Source organism: Salvelinus namaycush, chromosome 29 (assembly GCF_016432855.1).
Source record: "Salvelinus namaycush isolate Seneca chromosome 29, SaNama_1.0, whole genome shotgun sequence".
NCBI classification, from domain to species: domain Eukaryota; kingdom Metazoa; phylum Chordata; class Actinopteri; order Salmoniformes; family Salmonidae; genus Salvelinus; species Salvelinus namaycush.
This window is the reverse complement of record NC_052335.1, coordinates 31,458,897-31,481,943: the sequence shown is the minus strand read 5'-3', so window position 1 is coordinate 31,481,943 and position 23,047 is coordinate 31,458,897.

Genomic DNA, 23,047 nt, shown 5'->3' with positions numbered 1-23,047 from the left:
TGAGAAAGATACAAAGGCATAAATATCATACCCCCCCAAAAATGCTAATCTCCCTGTTATAGGTAATGGTGAGAGGTTAGCATGTCTTGGGGGTTTGATCGTTGTGCCTCTTTAACGTTCTCACTCATTATTCATGATTCATTTAGGATTATCTGTATTCATGGTAGCATCCACATGAATATAGAAGTGTTTAGAAACATATTCTATTCTTATTTACAATAAAAGTGACTCCAAAATGCATTATTTACCATTCATTTATTTTGGGCACAATATAAATGAGTGGTACATTCATTAAATGCTAGGAATATGGGACCAAATACTAAACTTTTGACTACTTTAATAGTCATATAAGTGAATTTGTCCCAATACTTTTGGTTCCCTAAAATGGGGGGACTGTGTCCACTATGTTCTAAATGGTCCACCCGATATGGATGAAAATACTCTCAAATGAAAGCTGACAGTCTGCACTTTAACCTCACAGTCATTGCATCATTTCAAACCCAAAGTGCTGGAGTACAGAGCCATAACAACAAATACTTTTGGACCTCACTGTATACCCATTGATTCTTGAAGAATATAACTTATAAATGTCGCATGAGCTTAGCTCAACTGTCATACCCGTTCAGAACCCCAAAATATAAGCTTGTTTTACTCTGTTGGTAAACATTGTAAATGTAAACACCCACTGTATAGCCTCATAACATGGTTAAAACTATCATTTTGATATCATGGATGGTCAGTTCTTGCATCCATAGCTCTGTCTATGAATTTGAGAGTGGTTACATTTCTCCAGGCCCATGCTGCAGCTTTTTTACCAAAACAGAGGCAGGGCAATACTTTGTTATTGTTTCAACCACAGATTGGCCCTTTAATAGTTATTTTACCTCAAGAGAAGTTATATGAACACTTTTGACAGCAATTCACCATTTTGATATCTTAGACCTAGGTTGTCATGTTAGCATGTTGGTATGTTAGCATCCAATTTGTTTTCATTGGTTTGCTATGCTACTCTAAAAAAACAATGCAAAATAGCTTACACATACTTTCATGTAACTTATATCTTGATGACATCACTCCAAAATATTTGTTTATTTGTCTCAGAACTGTTTTCAACCATTATAAAAAGTTAGATAAGATTTCTGTGTTACTTTCCGTACATGCTCTACAGATAAAAAAATGAATACAAGTATGAAAACTTTAATTAAAAACATTGGAAGAAGTTCTGTTTGAAAAACATTAATTCTATGACGATTACAAATCTTCTGGATGGATGATGTGATGTAAATTTGGTTGAAGTATGTGTGAGCTATTTTTTTTTTAAATGTATAGAAATGTAGCGAAGTTGGAAGCGAACATTAGAAATAGCTAATATGACAAACTAGGAAATTAAATTGGTGGATTGCTGTGACAAGTCGTCAAAGTACTTCTCTTGAAGTAAGAAAACTACTAAAATTGGGGGGGAAAAACCCAGAAAACTATTCTATATTTATGAGACTTATTTTTTACAGTTCAACAAAGTACAGTTTCTAAACTAACCATTTCAATGTATGAATCTATCCCCTTTACACACAAGGACAGTTTTGGTCACGTGTAAGGCAGTCTCAGACAGACCTTTTGAACTTCATGCTTTGCTTTCTCTGGGGCAGTGGCACTGATGTGATAACGTTAAGCCCTATGTAAATGTAATGGCTAATCCTCTAGCTTGCTGTGATAAAGATACTTGATCATATGTCACTGACAGAGTTGGTCACAAAGGTTTTTCTTCATCAGTTACAGTAGAGGCCTGAATATATCTTTGAGAGGAGAAGAAAGCAATCTAATCATTGGTTAGAACAATAATAATAATATTATGTATTACATTTGTAAAATGCTTTTCATTATACAAGAATAATCTCTAAGTGCATAAAATAAAAAATAGTAAAATGTAAATAGTTTAAAAAAAATATCACAACAAAATATTTCTAACCATATCATGAAAATAGAACAATTAGAAGGATAATAGGTGACTTGCACAAATGTTAGTAACTTTTTCTGGGCTAATAATGGTTAAGGAAAGAGACTGAATACAGCATTGATCTCTCTCGTTGGCTGAAGAGGATTCTGGAAGCACTCCAGCAAAGAACATGGTGTACAATCTCAAACAAATCTTTCGTAATAAAGATTATGTAAGACACACTGAACTGTTGTATTATTGTATGGCACTGTATCTAGGACAGTGGACAAAAGCTAGTATATTACAACATCATAAGTGACATTTCATACAATATTGAGACCAAATCCTTATCTAATGCTGTTCAAGACCATTTGTAATACTACATGATGTTACATCACTACACTTCTGCGAGCAGGCCTTTCTAATCGACCTGGCCCGGGGATCCTGGAAGGATATTGACCTCATCCCGTCAGTAGACGATGCCTGGTTGTTCTTCAAAAGTGCCTTCCTCACCATCTTAGATAAGCATGCCCCTTTCAAAAAATGCAGAACTAAGAACAGATATAGCCCTTGGTTCACTCCAGACCTGAATGCCGTTGACCAGCACAAAAACATCCTGTGGCGGACTGCAATAGCATCGAATAGTCCCCGCGATATGCAACTGTTCAGGGAAGTCAGGAACCAATACACGCAGTCAGTCAGGAAAGCAAAGGATAGCTTTTTCAGGCAGAAATTTGCATCCTGTAGCTCTAACGCCAAAAAGTTTTGGGACACTGTAAAGTCCATGGAGAACAAGAGCACCTCCTCCAAGCTGCCCACTGCACTGAGGCTAGGTAACACGGTCACCACCGATAAATCCATGATAATCGAAAATTTCAATAAGCATTTCTCTACGGCTGGCCATACCTTCCTCCTGGCTACTGGACAATCTGGACCCTCTCTTTCTAAAACTATCCGCCGCCATTGTTGCAACCCCTATTACCAGCCTGTTCAACCTCTCTTTCGTATCGTCTGAGATCCCTAAAGATTGGAAAGCTGCCGCGGTCATCCCCCTCTTCAAAGGGGGTGACACTCTAGACCCAAACTGCTATAGACCTATATCTATCCTGCCCTGCCTCTCTAAAGTCTTCGAAAGCCAAGTTAATAAACAGTTCACTGACCATTTCGAATCCCACCGTACCTTCTCCGCTGGGCAATCCGCTTTCTGAGCCGGTCACGGGTGCACCTCAGCCACGCTCAAGGTACTAAACGATATCATAACCGCCATCGATAAAAGACAGTACTGTGCAGCCGTCTTCATCGACCTGGCCAAGGCTTTCGACTCTGTCAATCACCGTATTCTTATCGGCAGACTCAATAGCCTTGGTTTCTCAAATGACTGCCTCGCCTGGTTCACCAGCTACTTTGCAGACAGAGTTCAGTGTGTCAAATCAGAGGGCATGTTGTCCGGACCTCTGGCAGTCTCTGTGGGGGTGCCACAGTGTTCAATTCTTGGGCCGACTCTTTTATCTGTATATATCAATGATGTGGCTCTTGCTGCAGGCAATTCCCTGATCCACCTCTACGCAGATGACACCATTCTGTATACATCTGGCCCTTCCTTGGACACTGTGCTAACTAACCTCCAAATTATTATTTATTATTTATCCGTTATTTTACCAGGTAAGTTGACTGAGAACACGACCTGGGGAATAGTTACAGGGGAGAGGAAGGGGATGAATGAGCCAATTGTAAACTGGGGATTATTAGGTGACCATGATGATTTTGAGGGTCAGATTGGGAATTTAGCCAGGACACCAGGGTTAACACCACTACTCTTATGATAAGTGCCATGGGATCTTAAATGACCTCAGAGAGTCAGGACACCCGTTTTAACGTCCCATCCGAAAGACGGCACCCTACACAGGGCAGTGTCCCCAATCACTGCCCTGGGGCATTGGGATATTTTTTAGACCAGAGGAAAGAGTGCCTCCTACTGGCCCTCCAACACCACTTCCAGCAGCACCTGGTCTCCCATCCAGGGACTGACCAGGACCAACCCTGCTTAGCTTCAGAAGCAAGCCAGCAGTGGGATGCTGGCTTAAATGAGTTGAGCTTCAATGAAATGAGCTTCAATGCCATACAACACTCCTTCCGTGGCCTCCAACTGCTCTTTAACGCTAGTAAAACCAAATGCATGCTTTTCAACCGTTCGCTGCCCGCACCCGCCCGCCCGACTAGCATCACCACCTTGGACGGTTCTGACCTAGAATATGTGGACAACTATAAATACCTAGGTGTCTGGCTAGACTGTAAACTCTCCTTCCAGACTCATATTAAACATCTCCAATACAAAATCAAATCTAGAAACGGCGTCCTATTTCGCAACAAAGCCTCCTTCACTCACGCCGCCAAACTTACCCTAGTAAAACTGACTATCCTGCCGATCCTCGACTTCGGCAATGTCATCTACAAAATAGCTTCCAATACTCTACTCAGCAAACTGGATGCAGTCTATCACAGTGCCATCAGTTTTGTTACCAAATCACCTTATACCACCCACCACTGCGACATGTATGCTCTAGTCGGCTGGCCCTCGCTACATATTCGTCGCCAGACCCACTGGCTCCAGGTCATCTATAAGTCTTTACTAGGTAAAGCTCCGCCTTATCTCAGTTCACTGGTCACGATAACAACACCCACCCGTAGCACACGTTCCAGCAGGTATATCTCACTGATCATCCTCAAAACCAACACCTCATTTGGCCGCCTTTCCTTCCAGTTCTCTGCTGCCAGTGACTGGAACGAATTGCAAAAATCGCTGAAGCTGGAGACTTTTATTTCCCTCACCAACTTTAAACATCAGCTATCTGAGCAGCTAACCGATCGCTGCAGCTGTACATAGTCCATCTGTAAACAGCCCACCCAATCTACCTACCTCATCCCCACACTGTTTTTATTTACTTTTCTGCTCTTTTGCACACCAGTATCTCTACTTGCACATCATCATCTGCTCATTTATCACTCCAGTGTTAATCTGCTAAATTGTAATTCTTCGCTACTATGGCCTATTTTTTGCCTACCTCCTCATGCCTTTTGCACACACTGTATATAGACTTTCTTCTTTTTCTACTGTGTCATTGACTTGCTTATTGTGTTATTGGCTTGTTTATTGTTTATTCCATGTGTAACTCTGTGTTGTTGTCTGTGTCACACTGCTTTGCTTTACCTTGGCCAGGCCGCAGTTGTAAATGAGAACTTGTTCTCAACTAGCCTACCTGGTTAAATAAAGGTTAAATAAAAAGTAAATAAATATGACATCACAGCAGAATGCATTCATCAGTGAGCTCATACACTCTATAAGCATAATGGTTTAAAGTATGTCATAGGAGTGTCAGAAATCCCAGGCCTAAGGCTAAAACACTAGGTCTGGGTTTTCTAAGCAAACTTCAAAAGGGGAGAAAAAACATATTCCATGCAGGGTGCTCTTCAGACAGACAACTCTCCCAACAAATCACAAGTTTAGATATGCAGAGCTTAGAATGCGGGCGTGAATTGTGCTATTGAAAAATAATCCCCTTGGAAACATCACAGTTATTAAAAATAAAACACTGAAATATCACATTTACATAAGTTTTCAGACCCTTTACTCAGTACTTTCTTGAAGCACCTTTGGCAGCGATTAAAGCCTTGATTCTTCTTGGGTATGATGCTACAAGCTTGGCACACCAGTATTTGGGGAGTTTCTCCCATTCTTCTCTGCAGATCCTCTCAAGCTCTGTCAGGTTGGATGGGGAGCGTAGCTACACAGCTATTTTCAGGTCTCTCTAGAGATGTTCAATCGGCTGAGCCACTCAAGGACATTCAGAGACTTGTCCCGGAGCCACTTCTGTGTTGCCTTGTCCTGTTGGAAGGTGAACCTTCGCCCCAGTCAGAAGTCCTGAGCGTTCTGGAGCAGGTTTTCATCAAGGATCTCTCTGTACTTTGCTCCATTCATCTTCCCGCTTGATCGTCACTAGTCTCCTAGTCCCTGTCGCTGAAAAACATTGCCACAGCATAATGCCAAGGACAATTCCTTCAACCTCATGGCTTGGTTTTTGCTCTGACATGCACTGTCAACTGTGGGACCTTATATAGACAGGTGTGTGCCTTTCCAAATCATGTCCAATCAATTGAATTTACCACAGCTGGACTTCAATCAAGTTGTAGAAACATCTCAAGGATGATCAATGAAACAGGATGCACTTGAGCTTAATTGCGAGCCTCATAGCAAAGGGTCTGAATACTTATGTAAATTAGGTATTTTTACTTTTAATACATTTGCAAAAATTTCTAAAAACCTGTTTTCACTTTATCAATATGCGGTATTGTGTGTAGATTGATGAGAAGAATTTTTTTTTTGAATCAATTTTACTTTCAAAATGCACTGTACATTAATTGAAAATATCCTCCACGATCTCCATATAGTTAGCTACCAGTTTTGGGTCCGGTGAAGATGTTTACACCAGGGCACAAGCGGATAAGGCTCTGGACGGATTTACTGCGCATCCATTTTCGACTATATCAATCGGATGTTCGTGTCTGTGCAGATGTGTATGTCAGAACATTGTTAATGTGGAAGGCAACAGGTCTGCCTAGGGAGCCTAATGTCATAGAGTTTTAATGCACCAGTCTACAGTAAAATCCCTTTGAAGCATCCTGTACCTATTTCCTGTATATCTATGTGCTGTCAACATCGGGTGAATTTTGTAGCATCTGCAGACATCCTCTCTAAATGCACATGCAAAATCTGAGGTTTTTCGTTGTCTTTTGTTGAAGATAAAGTTTGACTCTATCTGTCAACTTGCCAAGCTGTAAAACAATGCCCTGAGGTCACCCCTTATGTTTTACAGCGATCTTAGTCCTGTAAAATCATCATTTTAATTAGAAATATGTTTTCTTTCGGCTTCAAGTCAAATATGTCAGACTGTCCCCCCAAAAGCAAAAAGCAATGCGTTGTGATGTTGTTTTTTGAAATGGCTCTACGTACTCTAGGTTTCTCAGACTGGAACTAAATCCTACATATGCATCTCACACATATTTTCACCAGAATAAGGAAGTAAAACTACTGCTGACAAAGGCCTGTGAGATGTACTGTATATAGGGGAAACAAAATCTACATGACTTATTATTATTTTAATTTGTATTTAATATTAACCCTCAAAATAATGGCATGGATGTGAGTGTTGTTTGTTTTATGATCTGTGATGATGACATGCTTGTTTTAAGTGGTTGCTTGTGCTGCCCTGTATTTGAACACATTTTCATATAGTTATGGTAGCAAGCGTATAAAAATGATAACCATTAAATCTATAATCTTAACTGGCAAATGTATTATGGTTGGCTAACCAGCTAACCAGCCAAACCAGTTAACCACTGATATCCCTAATATGAATAATCTGACTGGGCAAAAACTGGTTGAATCAACGTTGGTATCGGTGGGTATGAGCTCAGTGATATCAGTGGTTTGTATCAGTTCAGTGATATCGGTGGGTTGCATCAGTTGAGTGGTAGCTGTCTCTCTAGCTACGTTCAGTAATGGTACTGGTAAGAGTCTTCCTGAGCTGGCAGTTCGCCAAAGCTCTCAAGATAAACGTAATGACCAATTGACCAACTAGTGAATAAATTACATGCCTGTATCACAACAAGCAACAATCAAGCAATGCACGTGGACATGAAACATTGGGATTCTGCTGCTACTTTGCTCATTTTGCAGTAATGCCTTGAATCCTATATATACTGAACAAAAATATCAACGAAACATGTAAAGTGTTGGTCCCATGTTTCATGAGCTGTAATAAAAGATCCCAGAAATGTTCCATATGCACAAAAAATGTATTTCTCTCAAATGTTGGGCACAAATTTGTTTACATCTCTGTTAGTGAGCATTTATTATTTGCCAACATAATCCATCCACCTGACAGGTGTGGCATATCAAGAAGCTGTTTAAACCGCATGATCATTACACAGGTGCATCTTGTGCTGAGGAACATAAAAGGCCACTCTAAAATGTGCAATTTTGTCACACAGCACAATGCCACAGATGTCTAAAGTTTTGAGGGCACGTGCAATTGACATGCTGACTGCTCGAATGTCCACCAGAGCTGTTGCCAGAGAATGTAATGTTTATTTCTCTACCATAAGCCGTCTCCAACGTTGTTTTATAGAGTTTGGCAGTACGTCGAACCGGCCTCACAACCGCAGACTATGTGCAACCACGCAGGCCCAGGACCCACACATCCGTCTTTCCACCTGCGGGATTGTCTGAGAACAGCCACCCGGACAGCTGATGAAACTGTGAGTTTGCACAACCGAAGAATGTCTGCACAAACTGTCAGAGACCGTCTCAGGGAAGCTCATCTGCGTGCTCGTCGTCCTCACCAGGGTCTTGACCTGACTGCAGTTCGGTGTCATAACTGACTTCATGGGAAAATGCTCACCTATGATGGCGACTGGCACGTTGGAGAAGTGTGCTCTTCATGGATTAATCCCGTTTTCAACTGTACCAGGCAGATGGCAGACAGCGTGTATGGTGTTGTGTTGGCGAGCGATTTGCTGATGTCAACATTTTGAACAGAGTGCCCCATGGTGGTGGTGGGGTTATGTTATGGGCAGGCATAAGCTAGGGATAACGAACACAATTACATTTTATCAATGGCAATTTGAATGCATAGAGATACCGTGATAAGATCCTGAGGCCCATTGTCGTGCCATTCATCCACCGCCATCACCTCATGTTTCAGCATGATAATGCTTGGCCCCATGTTGCAAGGATCTGCACACAATTCCCGGAAGCTGAAAATATCCCAGTTCGTCCATGGCCTGCATACCCACCAGACATGTCACCCATTGAGCATGCTTGGGATGCTCTGGATTGATGTGTATGGCAGCTTGTTCCAGTTCCCGCCAATATCCAGCAACTTTGCACAGCCATTGAAAAGGAGTGGAAAAACATTTCACAGGCCACAATCAACAGCCTGATGAACTCTATGCGAAGGAGGTGTGTCGCGCTGCATGTGGCAAATGGTGGTCACACCAGATACTGACTGATTTTCTGATTCACGCTCCTACCTTTTCTTTTCAAGGTACCTGTGACCAACAGATGCATATCTGTATTCCCAATCATGTAACATCCATAGATTAGGGCCTAATGAATTCATTTCAATTGACTGATTTCCTTATATGTTGCATGTTGCGTTTATATTTTTGTTCAGTGTATGTGTTCCCTCTTGGCATGTGTTGGGAAACTGACTGTATGCACGATAGAGTTGAAAAGATAGTGATCTGATATTGAGTTTGTTCATCCCTCCATCTAAATATAACCTGCAAATAAACCCATCGGCAGAGACTGGACACATGTTGCAATTCATTAACAAATAGAAACTCTATGGCATGATTGGATGGGTGTACATTGTGTGTTATCAATCCTCTTTGAATTTGACGATTCAAAGTACGTACAAACGGTACTTAATGTCATCATACTGGTGTTCCATTGACCCTTTGTAGTCAAGGATCCATTTGGAGACTCTTTGCAAATACATGCATCAGCATAACGATCTCCACTTTTGACCCTTGCTTATAAAGTTATCTCTCCATCTCTCCATCAGGCACTCAAAGATCAATGACCGTACTCAGTGAGCATGCACTGATCCCTTCCTGTACCTTGGTCGAGAACAACTGGGCTCTAGTTAAATGAGTCGGAGGTTGACTATCAGTCAGCAATGTAGCAATGTAGCAATCAGTGGAGGTTGCTTAGGGGAGGACGGCTCATAATAATGGCTGAAATGGAGTGTATGGCATGGCATCAGACACATGGAAACCATGTGTTGATGTATTTGATACCATTCCACTAATTCCACTCCAGCCATTACCACGAGCCCGTTCTCCACAATTAAGGTGCACCAACCTCCTGTGGTAACAATGTGCTGGGGAGGCAATCCTCAGCAAAAATATAAACTGTGAGGAGACTTTTCTACCTGGCAGACAGGTTTCTGAGATTTGCTGATGCAGTAATTTAGCAATATAATTGATGGTAATGTAATTTTACTTTTCAAGAACGTTGTGACATTATTTTTCTATGCAGGGCTAGCGTAGCACAGCAGGTCATTTCTATCATTTTGTATGTTTAAAGCATGATGCAGATATTGGTTGGGTAGACATGTTCAATTAGAATATTGATCCCATCTGGACTTGTAACGTACAGAAATGAGATTAAAAACCATGCCTCATAAGATATTCTAGTGTTTTGAAGGGCTGAATTTGATAGGGAATGGGAAAGGGGGATACCTAGTCAGTTGTACAACTGAATACATTCAACCAAAATGTGTCTCCCGCATTTAACCCCAACCCCTCTGAATCAGAGAGGTACAAAAACCTCTGAAACAAAAACCTCTGAGATATTGTCCTAATATGTTCCATCTTTTGGTCCTCTCCTTGAGTCAATTAGTTATACACCTTTACCCATTCTCAACATCCATGTGAAGTGTGTTTGTATTGACTGGTAAACTTTCCATTAGGTCTTTATCAAACCATGTCCTTTAATCAATTTTAATTGATGAAATGTAGAGTTATACATTTTATCAAAATATAAATTACAAACATACCAAACAGGAGAAAATAAAAGCATAGTTATTTATTGTTTCTGCTACTGTATGTGTTGTCTCTCCAGCCAGTCCTGTATACCTGCAGGGGAATCAAATGTTGCATGAACTGTATCGCCTGGGGTTCATTGTCTCACCTAGTTCAGAGTTTGGCAAAGATACCAAATATTGGCAAGTGTCCTGGCACTGAAGCCAATCAAAGACATCAATTCATTTTGATGATTTACAACTTCACATGAACTTCATAATGATACACATGGCTTGTTGTTGAGAACTTTTGTTCATTAAAGAATGGGAGCATACAGGAGATGTCAGCCTGTCTTTGATACGGGATACAATAACTTTTTTGCAGCAAGGAATCTACCATTGTACAGTATGTATGTAAGTAAAATGCATTGATAGCTGTGTAACCAAGGCAACAAAATGATCTGCTCCTACTTTTTTACATTTTGTGTTAGAAATGTGTACAGATTTATTGCATGAATCAAATTAAGAATTTATAATGCATAAATATTCATAAATAATGTATATTTAGAAAGAATTATGATTGCACAGCTTGTTTCTATTAAATATAAATGTATATTTTTTATATATATATATACAGTACCAGTCAAAAGTTAGGACACACCTACTCATTCCAGGGTTTTTCTTTATTTTTTTGTATTTTCTACATTGTAGAATAATATTGAAGACATCAAAACTATGAAATAACACATATGGAATCATGTTGTAACCAAAAAAGTGTTAAACAAATCAAAATATATTTTATATTTGAGATTCTTCAAATAGCCACCCTTTGCCTTGATGACAGCTTTGCACACTCTTGGCATTCTCTTAACCAGATTCATGAGGTAGTTACCTGGAATGCATTTACATATATACATTTCAATTAACAGGTGTGCCTTGTTAAAAGTTCATTTGTGGAATTTCTTTCCACAAATGAACCAGTCAGCCAATCAGTTGTGTTGTGACAAGGTATGGGTGTTTACAGAAGATTCAACCTGGACTTTGGACAGATGGCACCAACAGATATGGCAGCTCTGCTTCTAGCTCCTAAGCAGCTTTGCAATATTTTTTTTGTGTGTGTTATTTCTTATATTATTAGCCCAGACTTTTTTTGTTTTATTACATACAGCCGAAAAGAACTTTTGGATATCAGAGCGACGGTAACTCACAAGCATCACGACCAGGAATACGACTTACCCGAATTGGATCCTTTGTTCGTAACCCCCAGGACAATTGAATTTATTCCAGAGGCTGCTCCATAACACCACCGGCAGAGAAGAGGTATTCGGAGTGGACTATCTTGTCCGACTCAGAATGCGTGCACACCATCCACCGCTTCCAAATATATTACTCGCTAATGTTCAGTCTCTGGATAATAAAGTAGACGAGCTCAGGGCGAGGATCTCCTTCCAGAGAGACATCAGGGATTACAACATACTCTGTTTCACGGAAACATGGCTCTCTCGGGATATACTGTCCCCGTCCATACAACGAGCTGGGTTCTCAGTGCTTCGCGCAGACAGGAATAAAGAACTCTCAGGGAGGAAGAAAGGTGGGGGTGTATGATTCATGATTAACTACTCATTTGTTAACCCGACCTAGAATACCTCACAATCAAATGCAGAACCTATTACCTCCCAAGATAATTATCTTTGGTTATAGTCACAGCTGTGTATATTCCCCCTCAAGCCGATACCACGACGGCCCTCAAATAACTACACTGGACTTTATGCAAACTGGAAACCACGTATCCTGAGGCCGCATTTATTGTAGCTGGGGATTTTAACAAAGCAAATTTGAGGAAAACGCTACAGAAGTTCTACAAACACATTGACTTTAGTACTCACTCTGGAAAAACATTGGACCACTGCTACTCAACTTTTCGAAATACCTACAAGGCCCTCCCTCGCCCTCCCTTCGGCAAATCTGATCACGACTCCATTTTTCTCCTCCCTTCCTATAGACAGAATCTCTAACAGGAAGTACCCGTGCTAAGGTCCATTCAACGCTGGTCTGACCAATCGGAATCAATGCTTCAAGTTTGTTTTGATCACGCGGACTGGGATATGTTCCGGGTAGCCTCTGAGAATAACATCGATGAATACACGGATATGGTGACTGAGTTCATCAGGAAGTGTATAGGAGATGTTGTACCCATTGTGACTATTTAAACCTACCCAAACCAAAAACTGTGGATAGATGGCAGCATTCGCGCAAAACTGAAAGCGCAAACCATTGCATTTAACCATGGCAAGGTGACTGGGAATATGGCCGAATACAAACAGTGTGGTTATTCCCTCCGTAAGGCAATCAAACAGGCAAAATGTCAGTACAGAGACAAAGTGGAGTCGCAATTCAACAGCTCAGACACAAAACGCATGTGACAGGGTCTACAGACAATCACGGACTACAAAGGGAAAACCAGCCACGTCGCGGATACCGACGTCTTGCTTCCTGACAAGCTAAACACCTTTTTCACCCACTTTGAGGATAATACAGTGCCACCGGCGCGGCCAACTACCAAGGACAGTGGGCTCTTCTGTGGCCGACATGAGTAAGACATTTAAGCGTGTTAATCCTCGGAAGGCTGCCGGCCCAGATAGCATCCCTAGCCGTGTCCTCAGAGCATGTGCAGACTAGCTGGCTGGAATGTTTACGGACATATTCAATCTCTCCCTATCCCAGTCTGCTGTCCCCACTTGCTTCAAGATGTACGCCATTGTTCCTGTACCCAAGAAAGCAAAGTTAACATAACTAAATGACTATTGCCCCGTAGCACTCACTTCTGTCATCATGAAGTGCTTTGAGAGGCTGGTTAAGGATCATATCACCTCTACCTTACCTGTCACCCTAGACCCATTCAATTTGCTTACCGCCAGAATAGATCCACAGACGATGCAGTCACACTGCCCTATCCCATCTGGACAAGAGGAATACCTATGTAAGAATGATGAATGCTGAGCTATAGTCAATGAACAACACCTCGGGGCCCTGGGTCTGAACCCCCCCCTCCCCCCCTCAACACAGTGGCCCCACAAGGGTGCATGCTCAGCACCCTCCTGTACTCCCTGTTCACCCATGACTGCGTGGCCATGCATGCCTCCAACTCAATCATCAAGTTTGCATACGACACAACAGTAGTAGGCATAATTACCAACAATGACGAGACAGCCTACATGGAGGAGGTGAGGCCCCTGGGAGAGTGGTGCCAGGAAAATAACCTCTCACTCAACGTAAACAAAACAAAGGAGCTGATCGTGGACTTCAGGAAACAGCAAAGGGAGCACGCCACCTATCCACATCGACGGGACCACAATGGAGAAGGTGTAAAGCTTCAAGTTCCTCTGTGTACACATCACTGACGATCTGAAATGATCCTCCCATACAGACAGCGTGGTGAAGAAGGCGCAACAGCACCTCTTCAACCTCAGGATGTTGAAGAAGTTTGGCTTGGCCCCTAAAACCCTCACAAATTTTTACAGATGCAGAATTGAGAGCATCCTATCGGGCTCTATCACCGCCTGGTACGTCAACTGCACCCCCCGCAACCACAATGCTCTCCAGAGGGTGGTGCGGTCTGCCCAACGCATCACCGGAGGAAAACTACCTGCCCTCCAGGACACCTACAGCACCCAGTGTCACAGGAAGGCCAAAAAGATCATTAAGGACATCAACCACCCTGGCCACGGCCTGTTCGCCCGCTATCGTCAAGAAGGCGAGGTCAGTACAGGTACATCAAAGCTGGGACCGAGAGACTGATAAACAGCTTCTGTCTCAAGGCCATCAGACTATTAAATAGCCATCACTAGCCGGCTTTCACCCAGTTATGCAACGCTGCACCTTAGAGGCTGCTGCCCTATATACATAGACTTGGAATCACTGGCCACTTTAATAATGGAAAACTAGTCACTTTAATAATGTTTACATACTGCGTTACTCATCTCATATGTATATACTGTTTTCTATTCTAATTTATTACAGTTAATGCCAACTGACATTGCTCAATCTAATATTTATATATTTCTTATTTCCATTCTTTTACTTTTAGATTTGTGTGTATTGTTGTGAATTGTTAGATACTACTGCACTGTTGGCGCTAGGAACACAAGCATTTAGCTACACCCTCAATAACATCTGCTAAATATGTTGTGGCAGATGGCAGGGAGAGTTGAGGGGAGTGGTGATTGAAGGAAGATATTTTGCAGTGGAGGATTACTGCCGCAGTTGCCCGGAGTGTCAGCAGGTGGCGCCAAAACCGCACTTTTGCAGGCCCTTAATACCCCTGCCCATAATTTTAGTCCCTTTCAGCAGGATCGCAATGGACCTAGTGGGACCTCTACCCAAGAGCAACCGAGGGCACCAATACATCCTGGTGATTCTGGATTATGCCACCAGGTACCCAGAAGCCATTCCCCTGCGCACCATGGCTACCAAGAGAATTGCATGTGAGTTATTCTCCCAAGTCGGCATCCCCGACGAGATATTAACCGACCAGGGAACCCCGTTCATGTCCCAAATCATGAAGGATCTCTGCAAACTAATGAAAATAACCCAGTGGATTGGTGGAAAGATTCAATAGAACCCTAAAGCAGATGCTAAAGAAGGTGATGGAGGCGGACGGAAGGAATTGGGATCAGCTAGTACCCTACCTGATGTTCTCGATCCGAGAAGTGCCCCAAGCTTCAACAGGGTTCTCTCCCTTTGAACTCCTGTACGGGAGACGACCCCGAGGACTGCTGGATGTGGTTAAAGAAGCCTGGGAACAGCAGCCGTCGCCCCATCATATCATGGTGGAACACGTGGAAGACATGAGACCGGATGGCAACCCTGTAGCCCCTGGTACGGAAATGCATGCTGGAGGCCCAGGATGCCCAAGCGCGGGTGTACAACAGAGGGACACAACGAAGAGACTTTCAGCCAGGAGACAAAGTGTTGGTGTTGGTCCCCACCTCAGAATGTATGTTTTTGGCCCGATGGAACGGGCCACATGAAGTCCTTGAGAAAGTGGGTGAAGTTAATTATTGGGTCAGACAGCCAGTACGTAGGGATCTGACCCAGATTTACCATGTGAATGTGTTATAGAAATGTAATGCACGTGATGGACTCTCCTCTATTCCCCCAAAGAAGGCTACCACAGAGACCAAGCCAGCGGAGGTGCCACTGGGGGAGCAGCTGAGCCAAGCACAGAAGCAGGAGCTGACGGAGTTGGTCGGCCGAAACCAGGATGTGTTCTCCAGTGAACCGGTACACACCGATCTGGTACAGCACAGCTTCCTCACCGAACCTGGGAAAAGGGTGAAGTTGAAACACTACCGCATACCAAAAGCAAGGAGAAAGGCCGTTAGGACCGAGGTAAAGCTATGATGGAAGCTGGAATCATCGAAGAGTCGAATAGTGAGTGGTTTAGCCCAATAGTGTTGATGCCGAAACCAGATGGCACCATTCACTTCTGTATTGATTTTAGAAAGTTAAATGAAATCTCAAAGTTCAATGCCTACCCCATGCCATGAATTGATGAACTAATAGAATGGCTAGGGACCACCCAATTTATCAGCACACTCAACCTGACGAATGGTTATTGGCAGGTGCCCTTAGCTACCGAGGCTAGGGAGAAAACTGCTTTCGCCACCCCGGACGGGCTGTTCTACTACAGGAAGCTGCCCTTTGGGTTGCACGGGGCCCGCCCACTTTCGAGGTTGATGGACCGGGTTCTCCGTCCCCATCATGAGTATGCGGCGGCCTAACTCAATGATATTGTAATCCATGGGAGCGAGTGGGAGACCCATCTAAACCAGGTGAGCTCGGTATTGCAGACCTTACAGGGGGCGGGGCTAACAGCTAACCTGAGGAAATGTCGGCTCGGCTTGCGGGAGGCTGAGTACCTGGGCTACATGATTGGGAGGGAATGTGTAAAACCCCAGGTGAAGAAAGTTGAGGCGATTTGGGATTGGCCCCGCCCCCTCACCAAGAAGCAGATACGCACGTTTGTGGGGTTGACTAGTTACTACCGGAGATTTATCCCCCACTTTGCCTCCCTAGCCAGCCCCCTGACAGATCTGACCAGGAGCCGTCTGCCCGCCCAGGTGACGTGGACTGAGGAGACGGAGAAAGCCTTCCAGGAACTAAAGGGAGCCCTGTGTTCTGGACCCATGCTGGTGACCCCGGACTTCTCCAAACCACTGGTGGTACAGACCGATGCATCTGAAACAGGGGTGGGTGCCATCCTATCACAGCTACAAGAAGGTGAGGAATACCCAGTCGTATACATTAGCAGGAAGCTGTTGCTGCGGGAACAACGATATTCCACTGTGGAGAAAGAATGCCTAGTGATCAAGTGGGTGCTGGAGACGCTGAAATATTACTTATTGGGACGGCACTTTACCCTCGTGACGGACCATGCACCACTGGTTTAGATGTCACGGAATAAGGACAGTAACGCCCGGGTCACCTGCTGGTTCCTATCCTTACAGCCCTTTGCTTTCTCTGTCGTCCACAGATCAGTTGCAGCCCATGGAAATGCCAATGCCCTCTCCAGGAGGGATACTCTAGGGAGCTGGACCGGGGGGGGGGGGGGGGGGGGGGCAGATGGCAGGGAGAGGTGAGGGGATAGGTGACTGAAGGAAGATATCTTGCAGCCCGCTGGCTCCACCCCCGAGCCTTATATGGACTTCCTGCCCCAACGAGGCAAGCTGGTGGATCATTAAGCCATTGAGTGCTTGGGGATAAAAGAAGAAGCAGGCTGCACAAAGAGGGAGAGGACCGAGAGGGAAATGCATGTTATGGAGAGTGTGAGAAGCAGGAGAATTATCTGTACCATTACCCGTTGTGAACTGGTTGCTGGATCCCCCCCTTTCCCACCGTGTGCAAATATCCCTAATAAATTCCCCATTTGCATTCTGGTTATTGAACTAGGTGACGTGGAAACGCCACACCCTTGAGCCTGCTACAATGTGTACTGTATGTGACCAATAACATTTGAAGATGGCCCTATTTGGTAAAAGAGCAAGTCCATGTTTTGGCAAAAAAGCTCAAATAAGCAAAGAGAAACGACAGTCCATCATTGTTTTAAGAAATTAAGGTCAGTATATTCTGAAAACTTTGAACGTTTCTTCAAGTATAGTCGCAAAAACCATCAAGCGCTATCATGAAACTGGCTCTCATGACGACCACATTTACATTTACATTTAAGTCATTTAGCAGACGCTCTTATCCAGAGCGACTTACAAATTGGTGCATTCACCTTATGATATCCAGTGGAAAGGAAGATACAGAGTTACCTCTGCTGAACTTCTAGGCAGAGTTGCAAAGAAAGAGCCATATCTCAGACTGGCCAATAAAAAGAAAAGATTAAGATGGGCAAAAGAACACAGACTCTGGACAGAGGAACTCTGCCTATAAGGCCAGCATCCCGGAGTCGCCTCTTCACTGTTAACCTCTCAGATTTCAAAAAGGCTTTACGGCGAAAGCATACCATGCGATTATCTGAGAACAGCGCCCAGCAGGCAAATCATTACAAACAGTTACCAGCCAAGTAGAGGAGTTACACAAGTCAGAAATAGCGATAAAATTAATCACTTACCTTTGATGATCTTCATATGGTTGCACTCAAAAGTCTCCCATTTACTCAGTAAATGTTTGTTTTGTTCGATAAAGTCCCTCTTTAAATCCAAAAACCTCTGTTTCTTCACGCGTTTTGTTCAGTAATCCACAGGCTCAAAGGCAGACGAAAAACCCGGAAAGGATCAGTAAAGTTCGTAGAAACATGTCAAACGATGTTTATAATCAATCCTCGGGTTGTTTTTAGTCATAATAATCAATAATATTTCAACCGGACAAAAGCTTTGTCAATATAAAAGGAATACAAGAAAGGCGCGCTCTCGGTCGTGCGCATGAAAAACCTCTGGGACACTGCAGTGTCCACTCATTCAGAGTGGTCTTACTCCCTCATTTTTCAGAATACAAGCCTGAAACAATTTCTAAAGACTGTTTACATATAGTGGAAGCCATAGGAAGTGCAATTTGAGTCCTAAGTCAATGGAATCTGTATAGGCAGTCAATGGAAAACTACAAACATAAAAAAATCCCACTTCCTGGATAGATTTTTCTCAGGTTTTCGACCTGCCATATCAGTTCTGTTATACTCACAGACATTATTTTAACAGTTTTGGAAACTTTAGAGTGTTTTCTATCCAAATCTAATTATCCAATTATATGCATATCCTAGCTTCTGGGCCTGAGTAACAGGCAGTTTACTTTGGGAACGCTTTTCATCCGGAGGTGTAAATAGTGCCCCCTACCCTAGTGAGGTTAACGTTGAGACTGGTGTTTTGCAGGTACTATTTAATGAAGCTGCCAGTTGAGGACTTGTGAGGCATCTGTTTCTCAAACTAGACATTCTAATGTACTTGTCCTCTTGCTCAGTTGTGCACCGGGGCCTCCCACTCCTCTTTCTATTCTGGTTAGAGACAGTTTGCGCTGTTCTGTGACGGGAGTAGTACACAGCGTTGTACAAGATCTTCAGTTTCTTGGCAATTTCTCGCATGGAATAGCCTTCATTTCTCAGAACAAGAATAGACAGATGTGTTTCAGAAGAAAGTACTTTTGAAGAAAGCCATTTTAAGCCTGTAATCGAACCCACAAATGCTGATGCTCCAGATACTCAACTAGTCTAAAGAAGGCCAGTTTTATTACTTCTTTAATCAGTACAACTATAAGGGCACAAGGCGAGACCCAGATGCAGACACGGGAGGCAGATGGTTTGAGTCTTGATATTTATTAAACAATCCAAAAGGGGTAGGCAAGAGAATGGTCGTGGACAGGCAAAAGGTCAAAACCAGTTCAGAGTCCAGGAGGTACAGAGTGGCAAGCAGGCTCGAGGTCAGGGCAGGCAGAATGGTCAGGCAGGAGGGTACAGAGTCCAGAAAACGGGAAAGGGTCAAAAACCGGGAGGACTAGCAAAAGAGAATAGAAGCAGGAGTACGGGAAAAACCACTGGTTGACTTGAGAGGCATACAAGACGAACTGGCACAGAGAGACAGGAAACACAGGGATAAATACACCAGGGAAATAAGCAACACCTGGAGGGGGGTGGAGACAATCACAAGACAGGTGAAACAGATCAGGGTGTGACAACAACAGTTTTCAGCTGTGCTAACATAATTGCAAAAGGGTTTTCTAATGATCAATTAGCCTTTTAGAATGATAAACTTGGATTAGCTAACACAACGTGCCATTGGAACACAGGAGTGATGGTTGCTGACAATGGGCCTCTGTACGCCTATGTAGATATTGTCACGATCGTCTTCGGGTGAATGAGTGGACCAAGGCGCAGCGTGATATAAATACATCCTCTTTTTAATGAGAGAAGAAGATGAACACGAAACGAAACACTTTACAAACTAACAAAACAACAAACGACCGTGAAGCTACAAAACGAAAGTGCACACACCAGCTACTAACGTTTAGACGTAGACAATTACCCACAACAGCCTAATGCCTATGGCTGCCTTAAATATGGCTCACAATCAGAGACAATGAAAGACAGCTGTCTCTGATTGAGAACCACTCAGGCAACCATAGACATACCTAGACACCTACACTGAACACAACCCCATAAACTCTACCAAACCCCCTAATACAATACAACCACCCAATACGAGACAATTACACACAAACATCCCCCATGTCACACCCTGACCTAACTAAAATAATACAGAAAACAAAGATAACTAAGGCCAGGGCGTGACAGTACCCCCCCCCCCCGAAAGGTGCGGACTCCGGCCGCAAAACCTGACACAGAAGGGGAGGGTCCGGGTGGGCCTTCCTACGGCGGCGGCTCGGGTGCGGGACGTGGCCCCCACTCCACCATAGTCAATACCCGCTTTGGTGACGCCTCTGGAACGGCGACCCTTGCAGCGAGTCCCGGACTGAAGACCATCCCAGAGGGCGCCACTGGACGGAGGGGCAGATCCTGGCTGACTGGCGGCTCTGGCAGATCCTGGCTGACTGGCGGCTCTGGCAGATCCTGGCTGACTGGCGGCTCTGGCAGATACTGGCTGACTGGCGGCTCTGGCAGATCCTGGCTGACTGGCGGCTCTGGCAGATCCTGGCTGACTGGCGGCCCTGGCAGATCCTGGCTGACTGACGGCCCTGGCAGATCCTGGCTGACTGGCGGCCCTGGCAGATCCTGGCGGCCCTGGCAGATCCTGGCTGACTGGCGGCCCTGGCAGATCCTGGCAGATCCTGGCAGATCCTGGCAGATCCTGGCGGCCCTGGCGGCCCTGGCAGATCCTGGCAGATCCTGGCGGCCCTGGCAGATCCTGGCTGACTGGCGTCCCTGGCAGGTCCTGGCTGGCTGGCGGCCCTGGCAGGTCATGGCTGGCTGGCGGCTCTGGCAGGTCATGGCTGGCTGGCGGCTCTGGCCGGTCATGGCTGGCTGGCGGCTCTGGCCGGTCATGGCTGGCTGGCGGCTCTGGCCGGTCATGGCTGGCGGGCGGCTCTGGCCGCTCCTGTCTGGCGGGCGGCTCTGGCCGCTCCTGTCTGGCGGGCGGCTCTGGCCGCTCCTGTCTGGCGGGCGGCTCTGGCCGCTCCTGTCTGGCAGCTCTGACGGCTCGGGACAGACGGGCGGCTCTGACGGCTCGGGACAGACGGGCGGCTCTGACGGCTCGGGACAGACGGGCGGCTCTGACGGCTCGGGACAGACGGGCGGCTCTGACGGCTCGGGACAGACGGGCGGCTCTGGCGGCTCGGGACAGACGGGCAGTGCAGGCGGCACTGGGCAGACGGCAGACTCTGGCCGGCTGAGGCGCACAGTAGGCCTGGTGCGTGGTGCCGGAACTGGTGGTACCGGGCTAAAGACACGCACCTCAAGGCTAGTGCAGGGAGCAGCAACAGGACGTACAGGGCTCTGGAGACGCACAGGAGGCTTGGTGCGTGGTGCCGGAACTGGAGGTACTGGGCTGGAGACACGCACCACAGGGAGAGTGCGTGGAGGAGGAACAGGGCTCTGGAGACACACTGGAAGCCTGGTGCGTGGTGTTAGCACTGGTGGTACTGGGCTGAGGGCATGCACCTCAGGGCGAGTGCGGGGAGAAGGAACAGTGCGTACAGGGCTCTGGAGACGTACAGGAGACTTGGTGCGTGGTGTAGGCACAGTCTTCACCAGACTGCTAGCACGCACCTCAGGACGAGTATGGAGAGCTGACTCAGGTGGCATCAAATCCCGCACACGCTCCTTCAAGCGGATGCGGTGCTTTATGCTCCACACCAGCAAATCCCTCATTTCTCTCTCCTCCAATTTCCCCATTAATTCATCCACAGTCTCAGCTTCACTCCCCTTACTCACCTCCAATTCCACCTCGACTGGCTCTGGTTCCATCTTCGGCTCCTCACAGTAAGCACGGTGAGCTGGATCAAGTCTCCTACTTGACCCAGCTACACTCCCCGAGAGCCCCCCCCCAAGAAATTTTTGGGGTTGCCAGCCGCTCTGCCGTGCGAGCTCCTCATACCGGCGCCTCTCTGCTTTCGCTGCCTCCAGCTCAGCTTTGGGGCGGCGATATTCTCCCGGTTGTGCCCAGGGTCCTCCGCTGTCCAGAATTTCCTCCCAATTCCATAATTCCTGTGATCGCTGCTGCTGCTTTGTATCACGCTGCTTGGTCCTTGTATGGTGGGTAATTCTGTCACGATCGTCTTCGGGTGAATGAGTGGACCAAGGCGCAGCGTGATATAAATACATCCTCTTTTTAATGAGAGAAGAAGATGAACACGAAACGAAACACTTTACAAACTAACAAAACAACAAACGACCGTGAAGCTACAAAACGAAAGTGCACACACCAGCTACTAACGTTTAGACATATACAATTACCCACAACAGCCTAATGCCTATGGCTGCCTTAAATATGGCTCCCAATCAGAGACAATGAAAGACAGCTGTCTCTGATTGAGAACCACTCAGGCAACCATAGACATACCTAGACACCTACACTGAACACAACCCCATAAACTCTACCAAACCCCCTAATACAATACAACCACCCAATACGAGACAAATACACACAAACATCCCCCATGTCACACCGTGACCTAACTAAAATAATACAGAAAACAAAGATAACTAAGGCCAGGGCGTGACAGATATTCCATAAAAAACATCAGCTGTTTCCAGCTACAATAGTCATTATCAAAATTAACAATGTCTACACCATATTTCTGATCAATTAGATGTTATTTTAATGGACAAAAAAGGTGCTTTTCTTTCAAAAACAAGGACATCTCTAAGTGACCCCAAACTTTTGAACAGTGGTGTATATAAAAAAGCACAGAATACAAAAAGATTGAATAAAAACAAGTTCAATGTAGCTATATACCAGTATGTACTTAAAAACATAGGTATTATGTTGTGGAAAGAAGTTGTGTTCGTGTGTATGTGTGTTGGGGGGGAACGAACAAAATAAATGTCTTGTCAGTGTATCATTATATCTGCTTAAAT